At 41.5% G+C, this 27,966-nt stretch overlaps 1 long non-coding RNA gene across 1 annotated transcript; it reads right to left on the reverse strand.

The window, feature by feature from the left end:
* Positions 1-24,469: 24,469 nt before the first annotated feature.
* Positions 24,470-26,262, reverse strand: LOC117227352 (uncharacterized). Its single transcript, XR_004492058.2, has 2 exons — positions 26,075-26,262; positions 24,470-24,696 (listed from the first exon to the last, which is right to left on the reverse strand). It is a non-coding gene; the product is annotated as an uncharacterized LOC117227352 (long non-coding RNA).
* Between the last annotated feature and the right edge of the window lie 1,704 nt (positions 26,263-27,966).

A 27,966-nucleotide genomic window follows, 5' to 3' on the forward strand; every position in this document is an offset into this window, starting at 1 on the left:
TCTCGAATACCACGTAATTGCGGCATTAGCGTGGAACGTAACGTACACCGAACCTGGCTCACGACGCGTTGTCGATTGATTCGACTAACAACGCTGCGAACAAAACCTATGCATTTAACGTCGATCAATGCCAGAAATAATACTGCGAGTCATTTTTACCAGAATGCTGCACGGTGGAACGAATGGATGTTCTAGGTAGAAAAAAGTCGGGTTCTTTTTCAAAAGTAATTGTACGTTTACATCCGTTAGGAGGAAAACTATGCGACAACTGTGAAATTTCTTTAAACTTCTGTGGTGCCTCGTCTAGTATGTTATCGCATGATTTTATGCAATGATATTTATTGATTATTATTGATTTATCGCATGACATATTTTTGCATGAATTTTTATTAATACTTCATTAATACTTTGCTAATACTTTATTAATATTTTATTAATAGTGGACATATATAAATAAATAAGTTTGTAAAATTTTGTCAAAAATAGCGTTGATTTAATAAAACTGCAATGCAATGATTCTATATAATGTACCACACCAGTTAAAAATCCCACCGCAGTCTCCAGTTATAAACGTCATAGAGCACTTATGGAGTGATCTCGAAGAAAAAGTTCGAAATCACCATATTCTTTCAAAAAAAGATTTGAAAATGCACTTCTGCAAGAATGGATCACCAGAAAGTCAGTAAAGTTGATGTCTCACGAAGGCTTGTAGCAAGTATACAATTTAAAGGAAATCCAACTAAATACTAGAATAACAAATAAGTTGATGTTTGTTATGTGCATGAATAAAAATTAAGGGATGTTGTTGTAAAGTTGAAAGTGTACGAATACTTGTTACGCGTATATTTTCACCATATTTAAGAGTTTTGTAGTAGTTTCATAATGAATATAAATAAACATATACAAATATACAGGGTGTCCCACAATTATTTTAACAGCCGAAAATGAGGGGTAGCTGAGGTCATTTGAAGTAGCTTTTTCCTTTGCGAAAATGCAATCCGCGGCTTTGTTTACGAGTTATTAACGAAAAACACTGGCCAATGAGAGGTGACGGTGCGAGAGAGAGGGTCCGCGAGAGAGTCCGCAGCACGAGGCTTTGACAGAAGGTCGGAACGGACTCGAGCCGCGTTCGAAGTATTGAACAAGTCACGAAGCGAGAACTTTCCGGATTTTTTTAACTACATAACAGTGATATTTTTAAGAAAAACGCTGTTCACCTTTACTTTAGAACGTCTGAAGAATATTTACTAATTTTTCGGACCCGAAATAATATGAAGTTTAACCGTGACAGATGTTTTAATTTTCTGGTGTGCATGACACCTCGTGTGTACCATATGAAATTTTTATGCAAGGTGTACAGTGAAGATTAACGAATGATTTGCAAAGCTGATTTAATAATAAATAAGGGACGTAAAGGATTTGTTTATTAGAGAGATATGAAAAATATTATCAGTAAGAAACTCACCCATTTAGTTGAGGATGCATTTGCTGGCTGAAATTCATGATGTCGAAGGGCACTGACCTTGTACAACGTACAGCTGATCTTTCACTGCACTGTCACTAAACACTGATCACTTAATTAATCACTGATAATCCGAATCACTTGTGGATATTTAAGAAAGATCACTGAGACTCGTTCGCGGATGATCGTTTATTCGACGCGTTCGTTCGGAAGTCGACGTTTCACTGCCAAAAAATCGAGGCCTCGACCGTGGGCCCTTGTCGTTCGTCTTTCGGCCGTCCGAGGAAATAACACCCGATACTATTTTCTTCGAAGCGCAGGGTACCGCTAAATGAAATAAACAAGATATGCCGAGACGTAAACTGTGTCCGACCCGCTGTCACCCTGCGCTCTTAGAACGTAATTAATGGCCGTGCGAAGAAAATGGTATCGAGTGTCATTTCCTCGGACGGCCGAACGTAGAACAACAAGGACCCACAGTCAAGGCCTGAATTTTTCGGCAGTGAAACGTCGACTTCCGAACGAACGCGTCGAATAAACGATTATCCGCGAACGAGTCTCAGTGATCTTCCTTAAATATCCACAAGTGATTCGGATTATCAGTGATTAAATAACTGATCAGTGTTTGGTGACAGTGCAGTGTAAGTGAACTTCGCAAATAACCATACCAGAGGTTCCACCGACAGTATCCCTCGAATGTTGCGGTCATCGACCTGGGATCAGCTGTTCGTTGTACGAGGTCAGTACGTACGAGTCAGCAAATGCATCATCAACTAAATGGGTGAGTTTCTTATCGATAATATTTTTCATATTTCTCTAAAAAACAAATCCTTTACGTACCTTAACGCGATTATTTATTATTAAATCAGCTTTGCGAATCATTCGTTGAATTCTGTTCGTACACGGAATTATTTAAATTAAAATATCATTTACGAACTTTGTTAATCTTCACTGTACACCTTGCATAAAAATTTCATATGGTACACATAAGGTGTCATGCACACCAGAAAATTAAAACGACTGTCACGGTTAAACTACATATTATTTCGAGTCCGAAAAATTAGTGAATATTCTTCAGACGTTCTAAAGTAAAGGTGAACAGCGTTTTTCTTAAAAATATCACTGTTATGTAGTTAAAAAAATCCGGAAAGTTCTCGCTTCGTGACTTGTTCAATACTTCGAACGCGGCTCGAGTCCGTCCCGACCTTCTGTCAAAGCCTCGTGCTGCGGACTCTCTCGCGGACCCTCTCTCTCGCACCGTCACCTCTCATTGGCCAGTGTTTTTCGTTAATAACTCGTAAACAAAGCCGCGGATTGCATTTTCGCAAAGGAAAAAGTTACTTCAAATGACCTCAGCTACCCCTCATTTTCGGCTGTTAAAATAATTGTGGGACACCCTGTATACAGAATATAAATTTTTTTCTATGACATTTGTTTCGAAGAGATCTCAAAGAATACGTACACATCTTTTTTTGTTAACACGTTTTTGTAATAAACGAAGTTCTACAATGTTTTCGTTGAAATTGATCACTGTACGAATACTTTCTACACCCACTGCATGTTTATATATATATTCCATTCAAAATACAAAATACAAAATAACCATTGAACGATTTACGACAGACTCGAAGTGCTAACGCGACAGTGAACTTAAAACAGAAAAAGAAATAATTCGGGGAAGTTAAAAGTTTACCAAATAACTTATTACATTTGTAAAAGCTTACAGTTAAATCGCGGTTAAATTCAAGCAGTGCCTCTGATATATTTGGGACCGATTTACTGCCCGATCGCGATCGAACGCGCGGTCCGGTTAATTCCGATGATTAAAAGCCGCGGATCGATTACGCGGCCAGCTTGTAATGCCGTATGCCCTGTCGGCGGTGCAGCGGCGACGGATTAAAAAGGCTATTAGGGGAATCCGTGTAGACGCCGCGTACCGGCGATCGAAACTGAAGTTACTATTCCAGCGGCGTGCGGAGATAATCCAGCGTAGAAAATACTGCTGGCCCCGTAATATCTGGCGACTCCATCCGCGATCGTATCGAGCACGAAACATTCCGCATGGCAAACGGGAGCCGTGATATCAAGCGCTGCCGGAGATGCTCGAAACCACGGCTAACGTCTGTTATTACACCGGCCGGGTCTCTCGACAAATGTTCGCCATAAGGTGCTCGTCGTTTTGTTGAACCGCGGAAGATCCACTCGATCCGGACGCGATGATGCTGCGAGCTTGTGTTCCGAGCTGCGATGCTGGAAACGTTTCGCATTCGGCTCGATATTTAGGCGTCATTATTCTCCTACTTTACCATTGCGACCGCTGGTCGTCGTCGCATCGGAATGTTTCGCGCATTCGATTCAGATCGACGGCCGTCGGTTATTTACGAGCTCGAGGTGCACCGAAGTAGGTTTAAACCAAGGATCAAACTAAGTAATAAGATCTCCGTCCGATCTCCGAGCCGAATAATATTTGTACGCGATACAACTGAATTATTGTTACCATTCGATATTGGACGCTGGTATATAAATGCGCGCATTCGCATAGCGATTAGGGGGCCGGATATAATTTACTGCTCATCGATGAATTTCTATGGAGGAACGTTTCTTGCGCTGCTCCGTCGATACATCTCGAACTTAGTAGCCATCGTCTAAAATGGCCCCGGAGTTTACTTGTAATTGGACAGCGGTTTTCAATGGGATCATAGCTTGTTCGGAACGCGGCAATTTATTACGCTGAAATTCTTTGGACGAACCGTGACTCTATATCTATTCGACGTCGATCGCCTGTGTATTCAAAATAAGGCACTCGCCGTAAGGAAATACGCCCGTAAGAATGTAAGCAGTCCTTTCATCGAACATCCTGCTTGCGCTGGCGCGTATCAGTCATTAGCGCGCTATCGCGAGAATTCAACAATCACGGTTAAACATTAGTTGCTTTTCAGATGGATCGGGTCCCATTCTTCTGTCGATGGGTGGACGGACACTTCCCGTAGCAAGCCTAATAACTGCCGCGACGTTCGAAGTGTTTAATTTGTAGCTACGACTCGGCCAGAACACACAGCGCATTGAAACTCTCGGACAGCTAGTAATAGAGAATTGAATGGCCATCGCCAATCAAAGGCCCCTTTGGCCATTCTCACGCACGTTCGCGCGGAAAACAGCGTCCGCGCTCGTACGGTAGGCACGCATAACAACGTATACTTACCCGTCGCGCGTCGGTGCCGGCGTAGGTTGCCGTCCCAGGTAACCCGATAATCGGCATATCCAGCGAAGGGCCGGTGCACCTATTAAGACCCAATAACGACACGTAATAGCTCAGGTGTTACGTTGTGCCTGTGGCGACGTTTCCAGCATCGACGAAGCGAACACCTATGCGCACCTACAAGCTGTTTCATAACATATGGGACACGCACCGCTGGCGAACGCTGGATACGATCGCGACGCAAAGCAATCCAAACAAACGTCGCCGTCGACTACGGTGCTGAGTTGCAATTGTTATCGTACCACGGGTGCGGTTGGTTACCTTCGTGCGAAATGCTCCAAATGCAGTGGCGCTGAAAGCAACTTTTACGTTTTTAGCGATGTTTAAGCGAAAACTTAACAAAACATCGTATCTGTACGTTTCTGTACACAAATACGATGTTCTGTTCAGTTTTCGTTCAGGTATCGGTAACAATGTAAAAGTTACTTTCAGCCTATAGTGTGACAAATAATCATATTATATTATTATACACGGCCCGCGTAATAGTACATGTATAGGAAATCCAAGAGTCCAGTGAAGCAAAATTAACAGGGGATGTGGGACGTCGCATGTGGGCGAAAGATAATTCAAAATGGCTGACTCGACGGACAGACGCCGTCGATTCCAATTAAATCATGCTACACAATTAATAAAAATAATTTTAATACGTTATTACAATTTCGGATTACATTATGTAGATAATAATGCAATTAATCTTAATAATATTCGCAGTAAACTGACAAACACTGTATTTTTCTCTAACCAATAAATGTAATGTCAATGTAAATAAATAGTTTGAATAACGTTTGAATAAATAGTTTGTCTAAGTTTGAAGAAAATAATTCGTTTTACAGAATCTTATCACTTTTACCAACACTCTTTACAGAATATTATTAATATCTTCCCATCGACTTCAAATAAATTTTGCATAATTATAATCTTGAGAATATGTTATTATAATGAGTACTATTTAAAATTGTAGAAGGTGAAACTTGATGACCAAAATATGTACTTATGAAGAATATGTATTATGGATACTTTAAAGAGAATATACAAATGTGTACATCCATTTACTTACATCTTGTAAAAATTAACGACATATTAGAAATGAGCATTAAAATTGTTTTATGTATTGAAATATCGGTATATTTTTCCTTTGAAATCGCATATGTAATATTTATGTATCCTACGAGCGTACACAGTGCGACAAATAGGTTTCAGGACTCGGATCATATCTCAGTAACTAAGAGCGCCATCTATGTTTTTAGATCGACGTTCGAAAGGTGTGACATTCCTCTTTCCGGTAGTATCAATTTTGGTTCAATCGGTTGATAAATAGCAAAGTTATAACAGTTCTTTCTAAAGAACTTTCTCGTCGATGTTGAAATATGACCAAAAATCGTTGCGCGTCAATCGTTCAAAAGAAGTCGTTGCAGCCGCCAGAAATGTTCCGAACTTCCTGAAATCAATTGTTACGGGTGACGAAACATGGCGCTTTTAGTACGACCCAGAAACCAAGCGTCAAAGTGCCGAATGGAAGTCGAAAGATTCACCACGAACCAAAAAGAACACGGAAAGTTCCATCAAAAGCCAGGACAATGCTCATTACATTCTTCGATAGCAAAGGAATTATCCACAGGGAATTCGTTCCAACTGGCCAAATAATACCTGGCGCATATTATCTCGATGTTTCGAAGCGTTTGATGGCCAGAATCCGTCGTATTCGACCCGAATATCGTGATCCAGAGACCCGGTGTCTGTTGCAGGACTTGGCGAGTCACGCCTCGCTCATAGTTCGTCAATTTTTGGCTCGAAATCAAGTCTGTGCGTTGAATCATCCACCGTATTCGCCTGATTTGGCCTCGTGTAGCTTCTCCCTATTCTCAAAATTGAAATTGAAGTTGAAAGGATTTTTTTTAATGATATTTCGACCATCGAAACAGCTACAACGCGAGCGCTAGAGGCAATTCCACTGTAACAAGTGTATTGAAACTGGAGGAGAATACTTTGTATAAAAACATCGAAAAATATACATATATCTTGTTTCAATGATCTTCTCCTCGGCCAGTCTCAAAACTTATTTGTCGCACTGTGTAATTATGCACGTCACTGTAGCATTGCGTCTCGGGGTTTGCAATGGAACATTCCCTCCGTACAAGCCTGGCTTCTGACATTAGGGATCGCTAAGTTCCAGAAAAATGTGCATTTCGTTCTGAAGTATCACTTGCACATTAAATTAAGTACTAATAAATAGTTCGAAATTATTTCAGTTCCTTTCAAAGTACGAAAATAATAAGACACCGTGACAAAAAAGATATTATTGGCGAATGGTTGACGAGTCCAAATAATAAATTATCGATGTGTAAAAATAGCTACTAAATGAACAAAATTAGATGAACGAGTCTAATTGTGGACTTCTTCGTGTAGGAATATCCTGTATATTGATGCGGAGATGTCACGTGTTACGAAATTGGGTACAACTTCGAAGATTGACACAAGGTTCGCCGAGTTGTAAATGTCTGGCATTTTCGATGCTATTGAAAATGGATAATTTGTATGTTTTACGGCCTTGTCCATTGTTTAGGTAAGACGGCCCTTGCGGCCCATCTGCAGGGCACGCGAGCGCTAGACGCGCGTCTACTCGAGTCGAGCAAATTTTGACTGGAAAGTCCGTTACACGGATTGGTTATTTATGATCACTAAAGATTTTCCGACCCACGTTTGCGGATCTTCCGCGTTTTTAGTCAGTCGTCTGTGAGCAACTTACGAGTACACTCGTTGTCTCTAAGCTCTTACGAGCAAGCCTGTATATTAGATCTTGTGTTTCCGTATGTTCAATAAATATACTTTTACCTAAAACTCTGCCTTCAATTATTTGCAAGCAAATAATCAACAGTGGTCCGTGCTACATGTTCGGTTAGGAAATTGGTCTCGGAGCTCACGATTAAAGGGAATGACTGGGGAAAAGAGTTCTAGTGGTTCCTAACGATGTTTGTGGACCATTTTATTCTAGCGTTAGGACCCCTTGAAAAGTGCCCCTAAAAAATGATTTCTCACAATTCCAAGAGCTGGAGAACGCATACAGGTCAGAGACTCGTGCACGGTAGCATTAGAGTAGCCGAGCAGGCAGTGTCGGATCAATAAGCCTTTCACTGCTAGAAAGAGGTCTATCGCCTGCGTTGTAGCTCGTACAGTAGCATAATTAGATCCAAGGTAGGCATCTGGAACCTCTTTGACAATAAAATATTTAACGTTAACGGATAATTAGGCCGACAATGGTCATCGCTGGACCGCAACGTAAGTTCGTGTTCCTTTGCGCGAGATAATGTCTTCCAGCCGTATCACCCGAAAGACATGGATACTCAAATGCAACCTCTGATGCCCAAGAAAGCCTTGTTCCGGGTCCGTTCCTGAACCTTTGACATTTACCGCGGCCAAGAGATCTACCGCGTGACATCCTGCGGAGTATAACGATCACTATATTAGTTCCAGCGAGAAGCGTACCTGGTCTCGGCAGGCTCCCTAACGTTCTCCACCCCGGAACATGGCGAGCACGGCAGTTGCCTTATTGTTCTCGCTCCCCGCTCTGTCAATAGTCGCACACTACCGCCCACCAAACGCACACTACCAACACCGAGCAGTTCTCCTCGATGCATCCAAGGGTTTCTCTTTCCTTTCGAACATCGACGGTGGCCGCTAAGAAAACGATCCGCGAGTTCGATAAAAAAAGAAAAAAAAAAGAAGAAAAGAACCAGAGTGCGAACACGAACGATACCCACGAGGATAATCACCTACGAGTTCGATAAAAAGAAAAACCATCGATAATGCCACTCGGATAACAGCACCGGCAACAGCGGACACCGGGGCAAGAAGCTCGTCGACGACGGAGAAAGAAAGCAAATCAGCGATTCTTCCCGGATAGTGCGCGCGATAAGATATTCCTGATCCTCGGCGGCCGAACATCCACCTCTGTAATTACAAAATGATGATTTCGCAGGGAGCAGCGACACGAATCTCTAATTGCTCGGCCGCGATGGAAAGAGGGCGCGGTTTTCCGCGCGTGTTATCCGGCCTCGTAGGAGCGGTGCTCGCGTGCAGGAGGGTTACACGGTGAATCTTTGCGGATAGTCGGCCGGACGACGGGAAAGCGAACGCGCGAGGCGGAGGCAATAAAAAGCGGGAACGAACGAGCCACGCGGTCGCAGCAACGGGCCCGATCGCGGCCCGATAACGGCCGGCAATGCTCGTGATAAGCGACGCCGCGATAATTAACAGCCGAGAAGGGAACCGGCTCCTCCCTTTACGCTGCAACGCCCATACGCGTGTTAATTGTATCGCCGTCGCTCGTTACTCTGCACCACTTCGCTCCGCTCCGCTCCGCGGTCCGGTCCGCGCGGCGGCGGGTACGCGTGTTCGAGCGGGTACGAGAGAGCTCGTTCGTTCTCGCCGTTAGAACACGGCCGTCCCGGCGCGACAGCCAGAATAATAACGGTACACGATCCCATGGATCAGGGACGTTAAAGGATTCCAGTCGCGGCCTCACGGGCCCCTCGTTACGAGCCCCGACCCTGGATATCTTCCACACGTACCGCACGACAACGTGGCGCGGCAAAGCGCCCGGCCGCGGCCGCTGCTGAAACGTAGGCGTCGATCTCTTCATTTTCACGGTGGCAGCTTCCAGCCACGGGGACCACGGCTCGGGAACCACGGCCGGTTCGTGGAATACATGAATATTGGATCTGGCCGATGCCCCGCGCGGAATTGCGGCCCGGCTGCAGAATCGAATTTGTACGGGGATGCATGGGAATTGGGAGCCCCGGACCCTGTGAGTTGTGGCGACGAGATGATCGCGGGGATACCGCGCGGACAGCGCCAACCTGATGAATGAGAACGGGCTCGGAGGAGACCCTCGTTCGGAGGGTCTCCGCTCGTCGAATGAATATTGAAATTTCTAGATTGCATCGCGAGGATGGTGTATCGACGGCCCCGTCGACGGGCTGTACGTTAGCCGCTTCAAACGGTGGACCTTTAATCAAGTTCAAATTAAGATTCGTTTAGGCTGCCTCGATATAATAAATTGTCGATTCGATGATTAAATGCGATCTCGGAGAGTGTTGAGTCGCTGATGTGTATTCTGCCGGGGTATGCTTCTCTGCGGCCGAGTGAAATAAGGCAGAGTCATTACGTGTGCGGGAAAACGCGTTTCAACGAACGGTCGGTAATATATCTTATTCTTTTGAATTCGACTTAGGGTCGATCACAGTGGATTTAGAAGCAATCCTCTCATTTTAAAGACGGATCAATTTTGCTCTTGATGATGCTCTTCTTGCTTTGCAGAAATACGATTCATCTGGTTTTGTTTCACCGAGGGTTGACAAATGGAACCAAAAGTAACACTTAGAAACTATACGGGGTGTTCACCGGAACGGTCGCCACGATTTTTAAGGCATTTAGGCAAATCTATAAAAGTTATTCAGTACTTTGATGGGAATAAAGTGCATTAATAAAAATTACGAAAAAATTTTTTATTCGATAAAAAACTAAGGTCACCTTGACTTTTTTAAATAACGCTATGTACTTTTAATTCCATATTGTTGTAGCTGATGAAAAAATGAATTCAGTGGATATAGCGAAACTAGTCTACCAGACGAGATTACCAAAATGCTTCTTTTCTTAAATTTTGCTATTACTTGGAATGACAAAAAAATATAAAAAATCTCCCATTTTCGAGCCTATAATGGAAATTATTATAATTATTATTATAATATAGTTCGAGCCTATAATGAATGGAAATTTAGAAAGTGTCTCTCATTGATCTCAGTAACTTACATGCATGCTAAAAATTTGATCGAAATCAGTTGATGTTGTTACGTTGAATTATAACAAATTAAAGATGTCAAAAATCGCAGTTTTATCATGATTTTGACCAAAAACTGTAAGAAATCGGCAGTTTTTTAAAATCTTTCAACGCATGTTGATCAAATTTTCAACATGCGTATAAGTTACCGAGATCTGCGAGAGGCATTTTTGAAGTTTTTATTATAGGTTCAGATAAAAAAGTTTAAAAACGAGAGTTTCTTATCGTTTTTTTGTCATCCTGAGTAATAGCAAAATTTTAAAAAGGCCTTCTAGTCATCCTCTGGTAGACTAGTCTCTCTATCGTTAAAAAAATTCAAGTCATTTAGTTGTGTTTTAAAACAGTTATTACGTTTCAAAAGATGTATGAACAATTTTGTGGCACAATCTATGTAATATCGAGTAGTATGATAGAATCATAATGGCGTAATTAAAGAAATAAATTATAAAGTGACTACAAATTAACTTAGCTCTAAATTATCTTAACACTGAATCTGGCCAGTAAACAATACACATGTTACTTAGTAAACAATAACCACTCTTTGTTCCTCGCAATGAAGAAAATATGACTTGCGCAACTACGATTCTGACCTACTCGTATCGAAATCAAAATCGAGCGAAATCGTGCTTCATTTGAAACGCAAATATTAGAACGTGAGCTCTAAAAATTCCGGAATAAAAATTCACAGCAGATCATGAAAAAAAAAATCAAACTGTACCGACTAGACGGCGCACCGGGCGACAGAATCTGAATGAGAGCCCGCAAAACAGTCTCACGGTACCAACAGGAAGGGAAAGTGAAAACAAGACAGCCTCTGGTCACGTAGCCGAGAAAAAATCCGCGTAACAGAGCCGCGCCGGCAGGGCCTCGGCGTGTCGCACCCTCTCACCACCGCAGGCGAGTAAATAACCACCGAGAGTTCGCCCTTTGACAGGACTCGCGACAGGATCTGTATGCATTTCGAAGCGTAAATCCGTCCGATGGCTACTAATTGCTCGTATCTCGTTCGGTTTTAAGCGAAGCGGAAATCGTACTTCTTTTCGGCCAGCATCTCGGCTACCGAGCAACCCCCCGCGGACACTTTCCGCCAAAACTGGTAGCAATCGCCGGGCAATCCGCGGTCTTGGACGCGGTTGCACGCAGTCGGCGGCAGGTGTTAAAAATAACTTAATTAATGCGTTAGAGTCCGATGCGATAATTGGTCGAGCGAGCGATACGCTCGGAGGTAGAAACTATGATTAACTCGGCATCCAATTAGTTCGTATTAGGAGTAGCGATCGGTGTTAGCGTGATCGTCTACACTCTCCTTCTCTCTCTCTCTCTCTCTGCCTTCTGCTTCTTCTCCCAGCCCTCGTTAATCCAGTCTTCGATATTCTCTCTCCCTATCTCTTCCTCTCTCTTTTTCTCTTTCTCGTTAGACCGGAATTATCGGCGGATTGTTCGCGGTCCACGAATGTCCCGATAATGGCGGCGGCCATTACGTATGTATGACGGGATATCGGTCTTCGGTTTCTTGCATCGGAAAGGCCGGCTGCGCCCCGAACGCCTCATTACCGTGCCACCGCGTCCCGTGACATTTTCTTTTCGCAGTCGAGTCGCTTTCCATCGTCTCGCGACCCTTTTTTTCGCCGGCGATTTGTCTCGCGGTCGGCAGCGTCGACGCTCTACCGGCACCGACACGCGGATGCGACCGGTAGCACGGCTGCTGGCTAGACGATATTGCCGCTGGTTCGTTACACGGCCGCTGGTAAAATGTCGGTGCGCGGCCATGCCGCGTAATTGCACAATAAATTGTTGCTTAATTGAGCGGAGAGCGTCTCGTCTCTGATTTACATCGAGCTTTCACTTCTTTTATAAATCGCCACGAGATATGTGGTCGCACTGGGAAACGGTCCGTTTTACACTCTTCCACCTTCTCGCGCTCCTACCCTAACCGTCCTACACAACAAAATTGTCCTCTCTGTTATTGTTTAACCCGAGAAAGATAACCTACGTCGCAGAGGCGCCTGCGAAATAAACAACTGACTGCACCGTGGATGACGCAAAGACTGGAAGCACCCACTTTGCCAAGGCATGTGCGAAGCAACATTGAAAATATTCTTCCAAAATCTGCTGTACAGGCTTCCACAGATGATGAAGAAGAACCCTCAGCCAAAAAAGGCGTTATTGCAGTCTTTGCACGTCTAAAAAGAAAAGAATGTCAAAGATGACCTGTGCCAAATGCAAAAAGACAGTTTGTGGTGAACACGAGAAAGACGTTTGTCATGACTGTCTCTAAAGAAATTTTTTATAATATTATAGTTTTTTTTACACTGATTATATTATAGTCTACTAGTTTGTAAGGATAAAACGCTATTTTTTGTGATATTTTACGGGATTTGTTCCCATAAACCGAAGACTGTTGATTTTTGTTAATTTTTCATAGAGGTCTAGTGATTCAAGTTTAAAATTACTTAAAATATAAAAAAATATAATATAAATGCATTTTATTTTTACAATAATGCTAAACCTTTAAAATGACTAGATTAACTTAAATAAATATCCATTGTTAGTATAAAATTCACGCCTTAGAAAAGCATGCGCCTCTGAAGCGTATGGTTATCTTTTACGTACGTTGTCATATGGTTATCTTTCTAGGGTTAAACACCCTCAAGTGGGAGCAGTTACTTGTTTGCGTAATCGTCTGTTCATTCTATCCTTTTCTACCTCTCTGGCGTGCTTCTATGCGACGTTTCGATTTGTATTTTAAAGGTACAGTAAATTCAGTCCGGTCGTCTCTCAGCATGTAAACAAAAATGAACAATTTGGGAAGAGCGGGTACGATTATTCGAGCCTCGCGGCTCGTTTTTATAGTCGCTGATTGTCATGTTGAAACGATTATCGTATAATCGTAGCTCCTCTTCCCAAGTTGTCAATTTCTGTTCACAAGCCGAGGCACAATTGGAGAGAATTTGCTATACATTGATTTCTTTAACCTTTCGACCTACTTCGATTATTAACCCTTAACGGTCCAATGCCGCCATATTAGCGCAGAAAACGATAATTCTATAATATCTGGCAGGAAACTTTGGAAAAATAGACACGATTACTTCGATGAAGTTGTATGAAGTTTTATTAACAAATGAACATTTCGTTTCTATAATTGGTACAGAGATCTTTAACGCTAGATTTACGGAACCCGTCAAAATGACGGATCACTAATTTTTTCATTTACGATTATTCATATGTTACTTACGGCAAATGTTACAGCAACACTTGTTAAAAATCAGAATAAACGTCTTATTGTTACTATCTCTTCGTATGACAAATAGCTTGGACTTTTGGCGGTGCGTAGAATCTTCTGATCCGCTAAGTGTTCAAACTGGCCAGAACAATGGACGAGAGTTCACATTTCTTGGATCACCTTCCTCAGAGATTAGATCAGTTCTTCGAATGTTGAATCCTCTAGACACGATATTTGTACAGCATTTTTATTTCTCCACAATTTCCTTCCAAGAGTGAGCTGGCTTCCGTGAAAACGTGTAACAACCAAATAAGTAAAACCAAGTTCAGGCGCGAGTCCTCGGCGTCCCGCAAAATATTAAAATGCTCAGTTCGCGTGTTCACTTTCTCCGTTCTTAATTGGAGGGGCCATAAGCCAATCAGTGCAAGCCCGCGAGCATGAAAACTAAGACAATGAAGCGTACCGTTTCGTCGTAAAAAAAAAAGAAAATACTAGTGCATATAAAAATATAGCTTCATCAACCGAACCCACTAATTGGCTTCCGAGCCCATCTTATTATTTGTCGTCATTTCTTCGGCGCGCCTCTGGTCATCGACCGACAAGTTTCTCCTCTCGTTGCATTAGTCTTATTTCGCATACGTTTTACGTGAATCACGGGTGTGACGCGTTGGACAGCGAGCGCGTTAATTAAAATATATTTACACGAGCGAGAGCGCGGGTCGCGCTTATACACCGGGCTACACGCGTTACGCGCAGGAGGATGATATGCAAATATGGGGGGGGGCAGCTGAAAAATAAGCAACAAATTAGCGGAAGATCCGACACTTGCTAAGAGCAGTCGGACAGGCGCGGCGCGGCGTCTGCTCTTGTACACTTTCTACGGACGAGAGCGCCGGTGTAGCGTTCTTTATTCCCGTGACACGCGGCTGACCCCTTTAAGAATGTTGCTCACCGGTCCAGCTCGGCCTTACCCGTCACGGTTATTACTTATTGCCGATCTCAAGGAGATTCGCCGTGTGCATTGTTTATGGTATACGAGATTGCCGCGCGATGAAGCGATCGTGAAATGGTTGTCGCTCTCTCGCGACGTCGGGACGCGATGCTCCGCGGCGAGCCGGGTAAATGCACCTCGAGCCGGAATGACGAAGTAACTCGGCGCTCGATTGGAAACTCGTCTATTTTTGCTAAGACGGTAATAACGATGACGAGCCGGAGAGAACCCTGGTAACTAACGACCGTAGACGCTCGATGATACTTAAAACCCATCGGAGCGATCCGCGCCGGGACGCGCCGCTGCGAGCAGCCGGATTATTTTGGTTGCACGATCGAACGGGAAGTATCGCGTTAGCTGCATTGATCCGCCATCGCGACTTACCTATCCCGGACGTCGACGGGTTTCAATTAATGTCTGAGATCGGGTCAGCTACTTTGCCCCGACCGGCAGACCTTCTCTTATCGAGAACAATTGGATAACGACGATTAGGGACGCCTTTTCATAAGCGGCTCCTAGAATTCGATTACCGGGAAACTTCGCATCAAGCAACCAGATTCGATGACACTCGCGTCACGTTCTCGTATGAATCGGTTGCGAAGCACGAGCAATAGCAGGTATCGAAAACGTAATCCATATCAGATTCAGTTTCTAAGAACACCTGTAATCGATGTAGTGGGTTGGCAGGAAAGTAATTTCGGTATTTCAATGTGAAAGAAAACTCAATCTTTTCTATGCTAGAACTGAACTTTAATCAGTCAAATATTTTCCATTCTGTTCGGTGACCTTTTGCCATCTTTCTGGTAATTTCGTGATTCCACGCGCATAAAAACTTCTGGTCCTTATCGGTAAAAAACTCAATCAAGCGCGATTTGAGGCTATCGTTATTATTGAAATTTTTACCATTTAAAAAGTTTCGTAAATTTCGAAATAAATGATAATCCAATGGTGCAAGGTCGGAGCTATATGGAGGATGCGACATCACTTTCCGACCAAGCTCCAATAATTTTGTACGTGTTGCTAAAGATGTGGCCTCGAATTGTCGTGGTGGAACACGATTCCTTTGCGATTTGCCAATTCTAGTCTTTTCACTTTGATTGCTTCCAGCAATTTCATAAGTTGTTGGCAGTAAACATCTGAGTTGATATCGTGTGGTTGCTTGGAAGCAGCTCAAAATACACAGCACCTTCGTAGTCCCACCAAATTGACGGCATGATCTTTTTCTGATGTGGTTTGTGCTGGTTCATCGCGCTTGGACCATGACCTTTTTCAATTAATGTTATTGCAAACGATCCATTTTCCATCACCAGTGATAATTCGTTTCGAAAAAGGTTCGATTGCGTTACGTTTAAAATGCGTATCGCAAATACCGATTCGTTGTGTTAAGTGAATTTCTTTGAATTCATCCGGAATCCAAACATCGACCTTCTTAACAAGTCCAAGACATCTTATGTGATATTCATTTGTTGCGTGCGATGCATTTATCCTTTTTGCAATCTCTCGTACAGTTATATGACGATTCGATTCAATTATGGCTTTGATCTTGTCATCATCAACTTCAGAAAGTCGACCATCTGAAGAAGGTCATCTTTAAGTGAAAAATCTTTAGAACAAAATTTTTTAAACCATTTCTGACATGTTTGTTCTGTTAAGTAATCGACGCCATATATTTCACGTATCTCTTTGTGAGCCTCAGCCACTTTCCAGCCTTTATGAAAATAAAAAAGTAAAATGTGTCGAAAATTTTCATTTTTGCACTCCATGTTAAAATTGACAACAAACTGTCAGTTGTAAACAAAACTACACGGAATTTTTTTCTACACTAACCTAAACGTGTTAACCAGCAACGTTGAAGACGAAAAAATTATAACCTTAACAAAAGAATGACAATGCGAACATAACGCTAGCTATTGGTGCAAACCGAAATTACTTTCTTGCCAACGCAATAGTTTCTATAATTGGTTATTAAAACAGTGAACGTAACCATAATCGCAATCAGTTTTGACTCCTTACGGCTATTTTGCAAATTTTATGCATTTATGAGAAAAACGAATCGGTGCAATTTGGAAAACTAAAAAGATTACAAGAATTAAAAGGTATCGATATATTACTTTCGAATTACTTTCTAATGCAATCGTTAAAAAGATATAAAATAGTTTTCCTACAATTTCGGTTAAAACGTTTGTGAAACATATTCATAAATTTGAAAACAATTCTTGCTGAGAGAACTGCGCTCGGTGTGATCGATAAAAAACGCAAGCAAAATTAGTGGTTAAAGAAGGTAAGGTGTTTCTAATTGGCTCTAGTGTTTTACCACAGCCGCAGAATATTTTTATTTTTCCATACAAATCCGCAGATAATTTCACAGCTCAGTATTTATTTACATGTTCGCAGACAAATTAACAATTTTATGGGATCGTCGCCCAACCCCTGGGCGATGTACTAGGGTTAAGAACAGTACCCTCGTGGCAAGTATGAATTGCAGTAAACTTCCTTGGTTAACCTCGGGTTAGGGTTAGGCGTCGGGCAAGAATCTCTGTACAGTGGTAATACACAGTGGCAGAGATCTTAAGCCTCGTTCAAGCTCTAGACAGTGAATCCTGAAAAATCGATGGAAGATAACCAGTTCTAGATTCAGAAGGTCGATGCTTCTGAGTGGCTCGTTGAGACCATCGTCTCAATTGCATCTGCTTGAAGTAAATCATCTGCTTCATATATCCCGTCCATTTCATCTGCTTCGTTTGCCTCGTTTACTCGTTCCATTCCATCCACTTCATAGTCTCCCCGTTGTATAATACTTTGCGCAATCTGTATACATTTATGTCATCTATTCCATCTATCCGTAACGTCATCGCTAGACCGCGGAACTTTTAGACGATTTTAAGAAACACTGATTAAATAAATAAATATCTGACAAGTTGAATATAGCGTAATAAAATAGTGAAATGTTGAGTCTCCGATTTCATAAGGATCCTGCTTCTATTCCGCAATCTTCTATGGGTGCATTCGAATGTTTTACAATGATACAAATTCGAATGTCCACTGTTCCCGCTGGTAGACCGATGATTGTCGCGACAACGAGAATCGAACGCGAGCGATTTATTTAATAAAATAATGTAACGAATCCGCGAACATTTTACAATCGTCAACTTAAAAATTCGAGCGTGCACTAATCCTACTGGAAAACAATTGCCCCGTAAACGATCGAAGATTGTTTCAGAGAAGCGTACCTCGTTCACGGGTCTCTTGTATCGTTACTATAACAAGCAGTAGTAACATAATTAACAGGATTAAAGGCTTTAAGGACTCTTCGCAGCAAGTTATCGTACACTTTCATATCTCATCACGAACGAGCACCAGCACCGGGCCGCGGCAGCCACTGCTGACATTTAAAAGCCATTTAATAATTGTCATTTGCTCGGCGTGCATTTCGCGGCGCGGTACAAGGCCCGGCCTCCCCCCTCCGTTGCGATACCAGTAAACCAGAAAGAATCACGAACCCGGTGCACGTTCGTCCCGATGTGTCGTCCCGATGTTCCATTATCTCCTTCCTCGAAGCAACCGCAAGCAATGAAATAACACCGCTCCATTTCTCGATCGCATACCGTCCGCCAATTACGCCCCTCCCCCTTCCCTCTCGCGGTACCCGTGACCGCATCTTAATGAATATTTTCCAGGATTCCCGTTCCGAAGGTTTCGTGAGAAAAATCTGGCCGCGAACACCGACGTCGCCGGCAGAGACCATCCCCTACCCCGTCCTACGCCAAAAAACAGTTTCCCCGTGAACGAGCCGCGGGAACCACGCGGTCAGAAAAACCCTACCCGCTCTTTCTCCCCGGTACTTATTACCATTATTCTCAAAAACTAATACCGACCGAAACCGGCAGCGGGCTCTGCCCAGCGGAAATCATACGTTCCTCGATCGCTTGGACCCCGAGGCATCGCGCGGGATTTCGTGAATGGGTCCGCAGCGTTTCGACGTTTATCGACCTCGGTAGCCCGTCGTCCTCCAGTTACCGAGGCACGAAGCGTTCGTGGAACATTCGTTATCAGACACATTTCTTTTTTTTTTTTTTATTAACACTCTCAAGAAGGATCGAAAAATGTCGACGATATTTTGAAATTCTTTTATAAATTGTTCATATTTTATTTTTGCCTAATACATCTATTCTTCATAAATGTATTATTTAACATATCGAATAAATAAATTTACCTCGAACGGACGAAACAACTTTATAGCGCTTTCTCTTACATGGATGCCTTCCGATAGCTTAAGTGTTTTAGGGTTAAAGAGATTTGTCGAAGCAATAATATTGTATTTCTTCGTTAAATTATTTTAACGAATCGAAAATAGCGTGGCAGTATCGTTGAATTCTTCCATAGTCTTCGCAGATTTAGATTTCACTCGTTTATTTCCGTCGTAAGTAGTTGAAATTCAACGTTGTACGTTCATTGGTTTAATAATTGTCAGTTGTATGGAAAAGATGGAAATGCCAGAATTTTTGATACTTCAGGATAGCTAACAAGAACCGTCTTGACTCAGGGAATACATTTAAGAGAATGCATTTGCAATTGTTTATGGCTTGTGTGGATCGGTAACTAAATTTTAGTGTCGAACAAGAAAATCTTTTAAAAGATCAATCACATTTTCACGAGGTCTTATCTATTCTTGGAACGTAGCATTACACGGCCGAGATTCAACGAGCAATTTTCCAAGTGCTTGTATAATTAACAACAGCAATTTTGTACTGTTCCATTAATTGCCCCATTAAATTAACTGTACGATGCGTAATCGTCTAATTCATTTGCAGAAGATTGGACGATGTAAGTAAGATTAATACCTACTTCCGATTATCATATGAATTCGAGGAAGAAGATATTCCGCTGAACCGCTTCATTCAAAATTGCGTAATTATATAGGACGATCCATGGGAACAGGATCGTGAAAGTAAAGAAAATTCTTACGATATGATAAAATATTTTTCCTACACCCATGAATATTGTAGATATTTTTTTGTTTTACATAATCCTGTCTATCCGATCCTCGTATATTCGAGCGTAGTAATAAATTCATTCGCGAAAAAATGCTAACAGACCTGTCCTATAATAATCTCCGCTAGTCATGCGAAGCTATTGAAAGGAAATGACCGACGAGTTGAGCGAAGAATGTGGAGAAGTACACAATTCCCTTCCATCAACCCTTAATCTTTCAACGATGATTAAAAAGAAATTCTTACCAACGTATTAATCTCTTGCGTTATACATAACCCACCCAGTATTGCTATGTTATTCATTTCATTTAGATTCGAACAAAATTAGATTGTTCTGTTTTGTCAAAATCAAGCGACGAACGTAAACGAAAACATACGGGAAACAAAAATGCTCTGGTTCTGTTAGGGAAATTATTAACACACCATGTATCGTGTCAATGGATGACACTAACGTTCGACGAGTTTCCAAAATACCTTTTTTCATTATAATACATTCGAACAAATAGGATTTGACTGCAATGTTGAAAAAAAATTGTCTAGTTTCAGTTCCATGGATTAAATTACTTTAACTTTGCGGGAATGGTCGGGGCTGATTTTCAGCGCTGGACGTGTTAAGGACGAAGAAGTGCTAATCAACGTAGCTACGCAAGAAACTGGCACAGCTTCGGATATAACCGAACCGTGCTGGGAACAGCCGACCTCAAAAATCGACAGCATTCCAGCGAACAATAACGATAACAATAAATATACCTCGCGTGAGCGTCCGTGACCGGTGAAAAAACGAGCAACTGGTTTTTCGCCTTTCGCCCATCGCCCGATACTCTTCATCTAGTTAATGAATTTACTCGTCTCTGGTTGCGAGTAATAAAACACGCCGGTGTGCGCACGGTGGTTGCAGTCCTGGAACGGTTCGAATCGGAACAAGAGAAAGATACGTAGAATGAGACGAGAGAGAAAGAAAACGAGAGAGAGAGAGAGAGAGAGAGAGAGAGAGCATGAGCGCAAGCTCGACAACGGTTGTTGACCGACCGAAAGAGTCCGGGGTTGGAATCACGTCGTCGCCGGTCAGCTTTCTTCACTGGTGCCGAAGGTATTTGATTACGGGTGACGAGGCGCGGGTTGAATGAGGGACGGCCTAGCTGGTGGGGCGATAATACGGCAGTTAGTATGCAGCGGATACTGTTACTTAATGTTAATGCCGGGGCCCCCATTGATACTTCTGTCGGGTACGCGACGGAACGAAGAACAGATTCCAGCTACGAAACGAGAAGGCTTTCCTCCTTCTGGCCGCGGCAAGAGTCGGGGTGGTGCACGAAGAAGCCGACTCTGGAATGCTACGAGTCCCGATCCGGTGTACAGTCCGCGCCCGTTCCAACCTGTCCGGCGTGTACCACTGGGGAGCCGTGCGGAGCCGCGCGGAGCCGCGCGGAGCCGAGCCAGCGAGGGGCAAGAAGGAGAGGACCGACGCCGATCCGCTCCGCACCGCTCCGCAACGCTCCGGAACGCGGGGGGCACGGGACGATGGACAAGAGGGAAGAAATCGCTTTATCGCGCCACTGGGCCCGTGAGGCCCCTTCGCGGACGCTCCGACCGGCGAACTGTTTGTCGCGGAAAAATTCCGCTCCAATAATTTCCTCACTCCCAGACGCTGTAAATTTACACGTCTGCGGAGTTTACAGCATCGGCCTCCAGCATTCCTTCCTGGGAACGCCCCCAGTCGACATTGGAGACCTTCCTGAAGCGAGATAATTAGCGATAGGAAGTGTCGACCAGTCAGAATAACTTATTTTTGGTTCCGTACGAGCGCGCTTGGTTTGCTGAGATTTCGCAGGTATTTTTATTCGTTAACTCTCCAGAGACGAACGTAGACGCATCGATGATATGGGAATCACCGAAAAATTGCAAGCGTACCTATTTAATCTCTGTTGCTTGCAATTGAGTTAAACCATTTTTATATTGTACAGAGATTCGTAGTGTATTGATTGTACAGAGTAGACCGGAATTCGTGGTGCAACCGTGCAATGGGTGATTCCACGTGAAAAAGTAAGAAAAACATTTGGTATAACATTTTTTATCCGGGGCACCGTTCTCGAGAAATATCGACGTAAACACTAGATTTACGGAACCCGTCAAAATGACCGGTCACTAATTTTTTCATTTACGATTATTCGTATCGCGAAGATACATTTATGAGGTATTTATTCAATTTATACGTTACTTACGGCAAATGTTACAATAGTACTTGTTAGAAACCAGAATAAATGTCTTGTTACTTTTATAAACTGACATAAAACAGCTGTTTTTTAAGCTCAGTAAATCTAGTGTTAAAGTTTGTTCATCTTTGTAAAGGATTTAGTTGTCGTCTATTCTTTTACCGCAGTTGTCTCCGTCCGAGATAGTGTTTACAAACATTAATTTTGCGAACTATGCTGAACCACTTCTGTTGGTAAACGAGAAGACACACAAGCGAGAACACACGACGCGAGAGGAGCAAAGGCGATCGTTCGTTCGCTTCGCCTAATCACGTCTCTCGTTCAGCGCGTAACTAAGCCAATAATAAACAAAAGTCTGAAATTTAACCCGAGAAAGATAACCTACGTCGCAGAGGCGCCTGCGAAGACTGTTGATTTTTGTTAATTTTTCATAGAGGTCTAGTGATTCAAGTTTAAAATTACTTAAAATATAAAAAAATATAATATAAATGCATTTTATTTGTACAATAATGCCAAACCTTTAAAATGACTAGATTAACTTAAATAAATATCCATTGTTAGTATAAAATTGACGCCTCAGAAAAGCATGCTTCATTTAGTTTATGCGCAGTGTTTCATTCTCTCGTTTCCATACATTGCAAGTCTGCGAATATGAGAATAACACTATACGAGGAAAACACGATTAGCTCACGGAAGTATTCGAATACCTTTTAAAACGCAATAATTTTTTTCAAACTGTACTAAATGATTTGAGTTTAATTGATTTTTAATCCACGAGACGATAACTGAAATGCATTTTCTTAATTTTGCTCTTACTAGGAATGACAAGAAAAGTAGAAAAATCTCGTTCTTTAACTTTTTTTTATCTGAGCTTATAACAAACATTTAGAAATAGTCTTTCCAAGATCTCGGTAACTCATGCGTATGCTGAATATTTTATCGAAATCGGTTAACCCAGAGTCAAGCTACAGGCGTTGAAAGATTTCAAAAATTGCAGATTTCTTATAGTTTTTGATAAAAAGTGGCAAAAATCGGGACAAAATTGCGATTTCAGCAATCTTTAATTATTTGTAACTGATAACAACGTTAAGCAATTTCGATAAAATTTTCACCATGCATATAAGTTACCGACATCTACACGAGAGGCATTTTTAAAATTTTTATTAACAGACTCAGATAAAACAACTTAAAAGACGAGAGTCTTTTTACTTTTTTTGTCATTTCAAATAAGAGCAAAATTAAGAAAAAGCATTTCAGTTATTGTCTCGTGGATTAGTCCCACTGTCATCTAAAAAACAAAATTGAGTCATTTAGTTCAGTTTTAAAGAAGTTATTGCTTTTTAAAAAGTGTTCGAATACTTTCGTGAGCTACTATAATTACAATTAGTTACTTTATAATGTCCTAACATCTATGATAAATGAATTATGTAATTGTGTATCATACTAAATAACCGTTAAAAAAAATCATATGATACAACATACATACATGTAAAAAATATGTGTGCAGTACAGCACGTTTGCTGCCGAGTGCAATGAAGAGTTAATTAGGATGCTAATTAGTACAGTAAATTCTCCCTAATTTTCCTTTGGTTTGTAAACAAAAATTGACAATTTGAGAAGAGGAGATACGATTTTTTGATCCTTGCACCTCGTTTTTATAATTGTTGACAATCGGAAACTATAAAAATGAGCCACGAGGCTCGAATAATCGCAACTCGTCTTCCCAAATTTTTTTTTATTTTTGTTTACAAGCTGAAGGAAAATTGTGAAGACTTTACTGTAATTAGTAATTACAAATAATCATGTGTTCATCGGACAAATCTGAAGTTAGTGCTTCAGGGATAAGTCGATGCTCTTGCATCTCGTATATTTGTTGCATCATTTTATCTCGAATGTTCTACGCTTCCTGAGTCCTGTCGCGTGTCTCGCACGTCCGCGACCGTGTAAATAATACACACACCCACACCCACACAGAGCACAGGAACACGCGTCTGATGTGCTCCTAGTCGAGAATGGCGACCATTGGGGAGCGAGAGTCAGGAAGCTTTGTTTGTTTCTATTCGGCCGAACTCGAGTCCCTCGTTTCGAGGAAATTCAGTGTTGTGGCTAATTTTGGGGCTCATAGAAAGGAACCATTTCTGCCAACAAGGGAAACGCGTTAACCCTATTTCTGCGAGGGCGTTAATACGTGTGGGTTGACGGAGATCGATCCTGCACTTTTATCAGGGGACTTCTTCTGAGCAACGGGCAGTAACGAGAAAGGAATGTTTCCATCATTGTCATTTGTTTGAGAACACTAACTTGAACGAAGACTGCTGCGATCGAACTAACTTTACAGACAATATTTTCTCGAAAACAGAGCCTCGGATAAAAACATGTTATACCAAATTTGTTTATTATTGTACAAGAGTTGAGGTTTTTGATCAAACGGTAAACAAAGTTTATATAAAATTTCTAAAACCTGAAAATTAGATAATTTGGGAAAAAACATAAATGAAGAAATTAAAGTGTTGTTTATTAATAGTATTGAGAAAACAACTTTTTCTCTAGTTGAATCTACAACGACGATATATTATTGTTCAACCGTATAAGGATTAAATCTGTGATACACATAATCTAGTTCTCCGAGGAAAATATTCATTCTTTGAAAAATCGTTGTCCTCCAAATTCCAATTGTCGCGACAGCATCCGTGTGATGCCAGTAACTTTGAGATAAAGATCCTGCAATGCATAGATAACAATGAATGTATTCACTATAACCGACTCCAGAAAGTATTTTTCGAAAATTGGAAATTTTGAGGTCCAAATAATTTATATGTGCCCATAATTATGAAAGTGGTCTAAGTCATATATTTCTTGTTTCGTGATATTCAATGAATCGCATTTGAATGAATTAAAAAATATTTTTACATTATGCGACATTTTAATTTATAATTTTATTAGTCTTGATTAATGGAAATTTATTATAGATATGAAATTTTGTGTGAATTTCATAGGAAAATGTTGTTTTTAAAGCTTGAATTGACTTAGACCATTTTCAAAATTAACTGAATGTCCTATAATTGACTTAAAGTAATAAAAAATTGTGATTTTTATTCGAGCCGTTTATTTTGAAAGCGGTGTAAGTCCAATGTCATCGAAAGAAATTGTAAGTGCCGTTGCGTGGGGTATTTAGACAATACAAGCTCAGATTCGGCATTTTGAATTTCTTTAAAAAAAAGAACTTGTACCACTTTCAAAATAAACGGTCCATTTGAAACAATAACTTTAACGAAATAATTCATAAACATTTATTAATCATTTTTAAGAAGTAATCCATTTTTATCATAATTTCGAGTTTTTAAGATTTTTAAAATGTTCCTGAAAAACTGGAAGGATGTATGGTAGTAAACACATAAGATCTTTATGTTTTTCTTCCGTTACTGGTCTAGTGGTGTTGTATAATGGAAGTAATCGAATATTTTCGTATATTTTTGGTCTTCCTCTTTTACGTGAAAGATCCAAAACTTGGAATTCAGAATCATCTAAAGAAGTCTTACAAAACATTTTATAAGGTTCATTTTTCAAGAATCTCATCCATTGAATTTTTAACCAAGAGACAGATTCGCCCGCGGTATTTTTTACTCTTCTTGTTATTGATTTTTCAAGTGATTTCGTTGAAATAAAATCCGGCTGCGACATTCGTTTGATCGAAAATGTATTTCTTTTTCTACAATTTTCGATCAATTCATAGTAACGTTGACTTAGACCACTTTCATAATTAACACTAAACGAATTCCGTATAACGTTGTAATTACAACTACTATCTAAAGGTTCATTTTTGACGATATCGTAAAAATTACATTGAATAAATTTAGTTGAAAATCATGTCGTGTGAAATAAGTGATAAATTCATTTCTTTTTTAATTTTGACTTAGACCACTTTCATAATTATGGGCACATATAGCCATAGTTGATGCATGGCTGATCAGAAATCAAACGTTTCCCAAGAACGAGATATGCAGCACACCGTGCAATTGGCCATGATCCTAAAGTAGTCATAACTCTAATGTCAACACGTCCGTTCGGACAATCTATTTGTGTAATAGTATTTATTTACAATGTTCCATGAATTGCGGCGCATTATGGATTCTGACATGTGGTCGCAGCACGGGTAGCACAGTCGCTGCAACATTGATCCGTGGATTCCGAACGTGAAAGGGTGAACGTCTGAAAAAATACCGCAATGGAAACACTCCTTCTTCGAGATACGAGTCCTTTTTCTTTATCTTACTAATTCCTTTTATCGCAGAATGTGGTCCTGCTGGAGAATAATCAATATTTAATTAGCCGAGGTTTTGTCGTAAAACTAATAGGCGTCGTTAAATCGTGAGGGGAATTAGTGCGAGCATAATCCGAGTGATTTCAATGCGTGGTGATGGTATCGCCTACGGTTTCAACGGGATAAAAAAAAAAGAAATTGGACTGACGGGTTTGTTGGGTTTTTTATCTCGATGCGTGTTAATTAGTTCGCTTATCTTCCAGCGGAGCGTACGTATGCATTTTATTAATTCACTTAACACGACCGAGTTTAATATAATGAAATCAAAATTGTAATTAATGCTTGCGCAGTTCGAGCGACTTCGATGCCGGGCTGGCTGGGTTTACGCAACTCGGCTACCAGTTTTGATATTTTAATCAATTAAGAATACAAGATATTCCAAACCGCGCCGACATTAGGAAATAATCGAGATTAAGGAAACATTTGATTCGCCGATTAAGGGAGCTCGTCCGTTAAAAGCGTAATGTTCGCTTTATTAATTTTTAATGAGGTTCCCGTTTCTCTCGGGGCTTTCATTAATTCGAGTGTGGAATAAATCCATAATGTCCGTAATCAATTCGCAAGAGATTTCGCTGTTACGAAATAAGGATATTCGCTTTGGAAACTAGTACTTTCAGCGATATATGATGAAATGTTTCCGTTTTATTTATTTTTCCCTCCTCCGATTTCAATTTAACCGTGTTCGGTATTCCATTACGCAATTCGATAAGGATAACTAACGTGTAAACGCCGATCCGAGCAGACTCGCCGTGTGGAGCAGCCACTTTTACCGACTATTACCTGCTCGCCAGTATTTTAATGGGCCGGGATGTCTTTATTACGGGGACACCTAGGAGCCGCAGGATCTACGGGTTTCGGTCGGCCGGTCTGTCGTCGGCCGACCGTTCGTCGGCGCGCATTTCTGTTTCGCGTCACGTAGATCCGTTTAATCTACTCAGGTATAAATCAGGTTGATTTCTTAAATGAGGCAAACACGCGGCTACATTTCCGAATTAACCTTGCACGCCATGACATCATCTTGTGTATTTCTTCGTGGCTTTTTAATGGCGTCGAATAATTCACTCGGAAAGGGCGACGAGTGAAAAGAACAAACGAAACGACCAGAAGAACCCGCGACGGGGAGGGAGAAAAAAGAAAGGAGAGGAGGAACGGGAGACGGAAACGTAACGAGATGGGAACTGGAAAGAGACAAACCTCTGGAACAGCGAGGGACGGACAGCGGGGAGAATGAAAGAAGGAGATGGTCGGAAAAAGAAGCAGCGGGGTTTGGTCATACTTCGCCGGAAGAAATTTTTATGGGGCCCCATCTACGAGCTGCGAGCTCTCGGCGGGAACGCCTGGAATTTTTAGATTCATTCCCGGTTACTCGTAAAACGGCACGCCGTAATTAAAAGCCACGGCGGTCGCAGGATCTTCGCGTTTAGTGTCGCGGACATTTTCATTACGCCGATTTACTTTCTCGGGACAGATACGGCCGAAACAATAATGGAACCGCCGTGAAACGGGTCGTACCAAAAGCACCGTGACAAATTATTTTATCGGCCATGAAACTACTATTTATCGGATACCGCGGCTGTGTAATCGACTAATTAATAAACTCCGGGGACTGGTCGATTTCTTGCGAATTAAAATCATCGGGACGTCGCGATGCGATGATCAGCCTAAAATTC

This window comes from Megalopta genalis, unplaced genomic scaffold, assembly GCF_051020955.1.
Source record: "Megalopta genalis isolate 19385.01 unplaced genomic scaffold, iyMegGena1_principal scaffold0020, whole genome shotgun sequence".
NCBI lineage: Eukaryota > Metazoa > Arthropoda > Insecta > Hymenoptera > Halictidae > Megalopta > Megalopta genalis.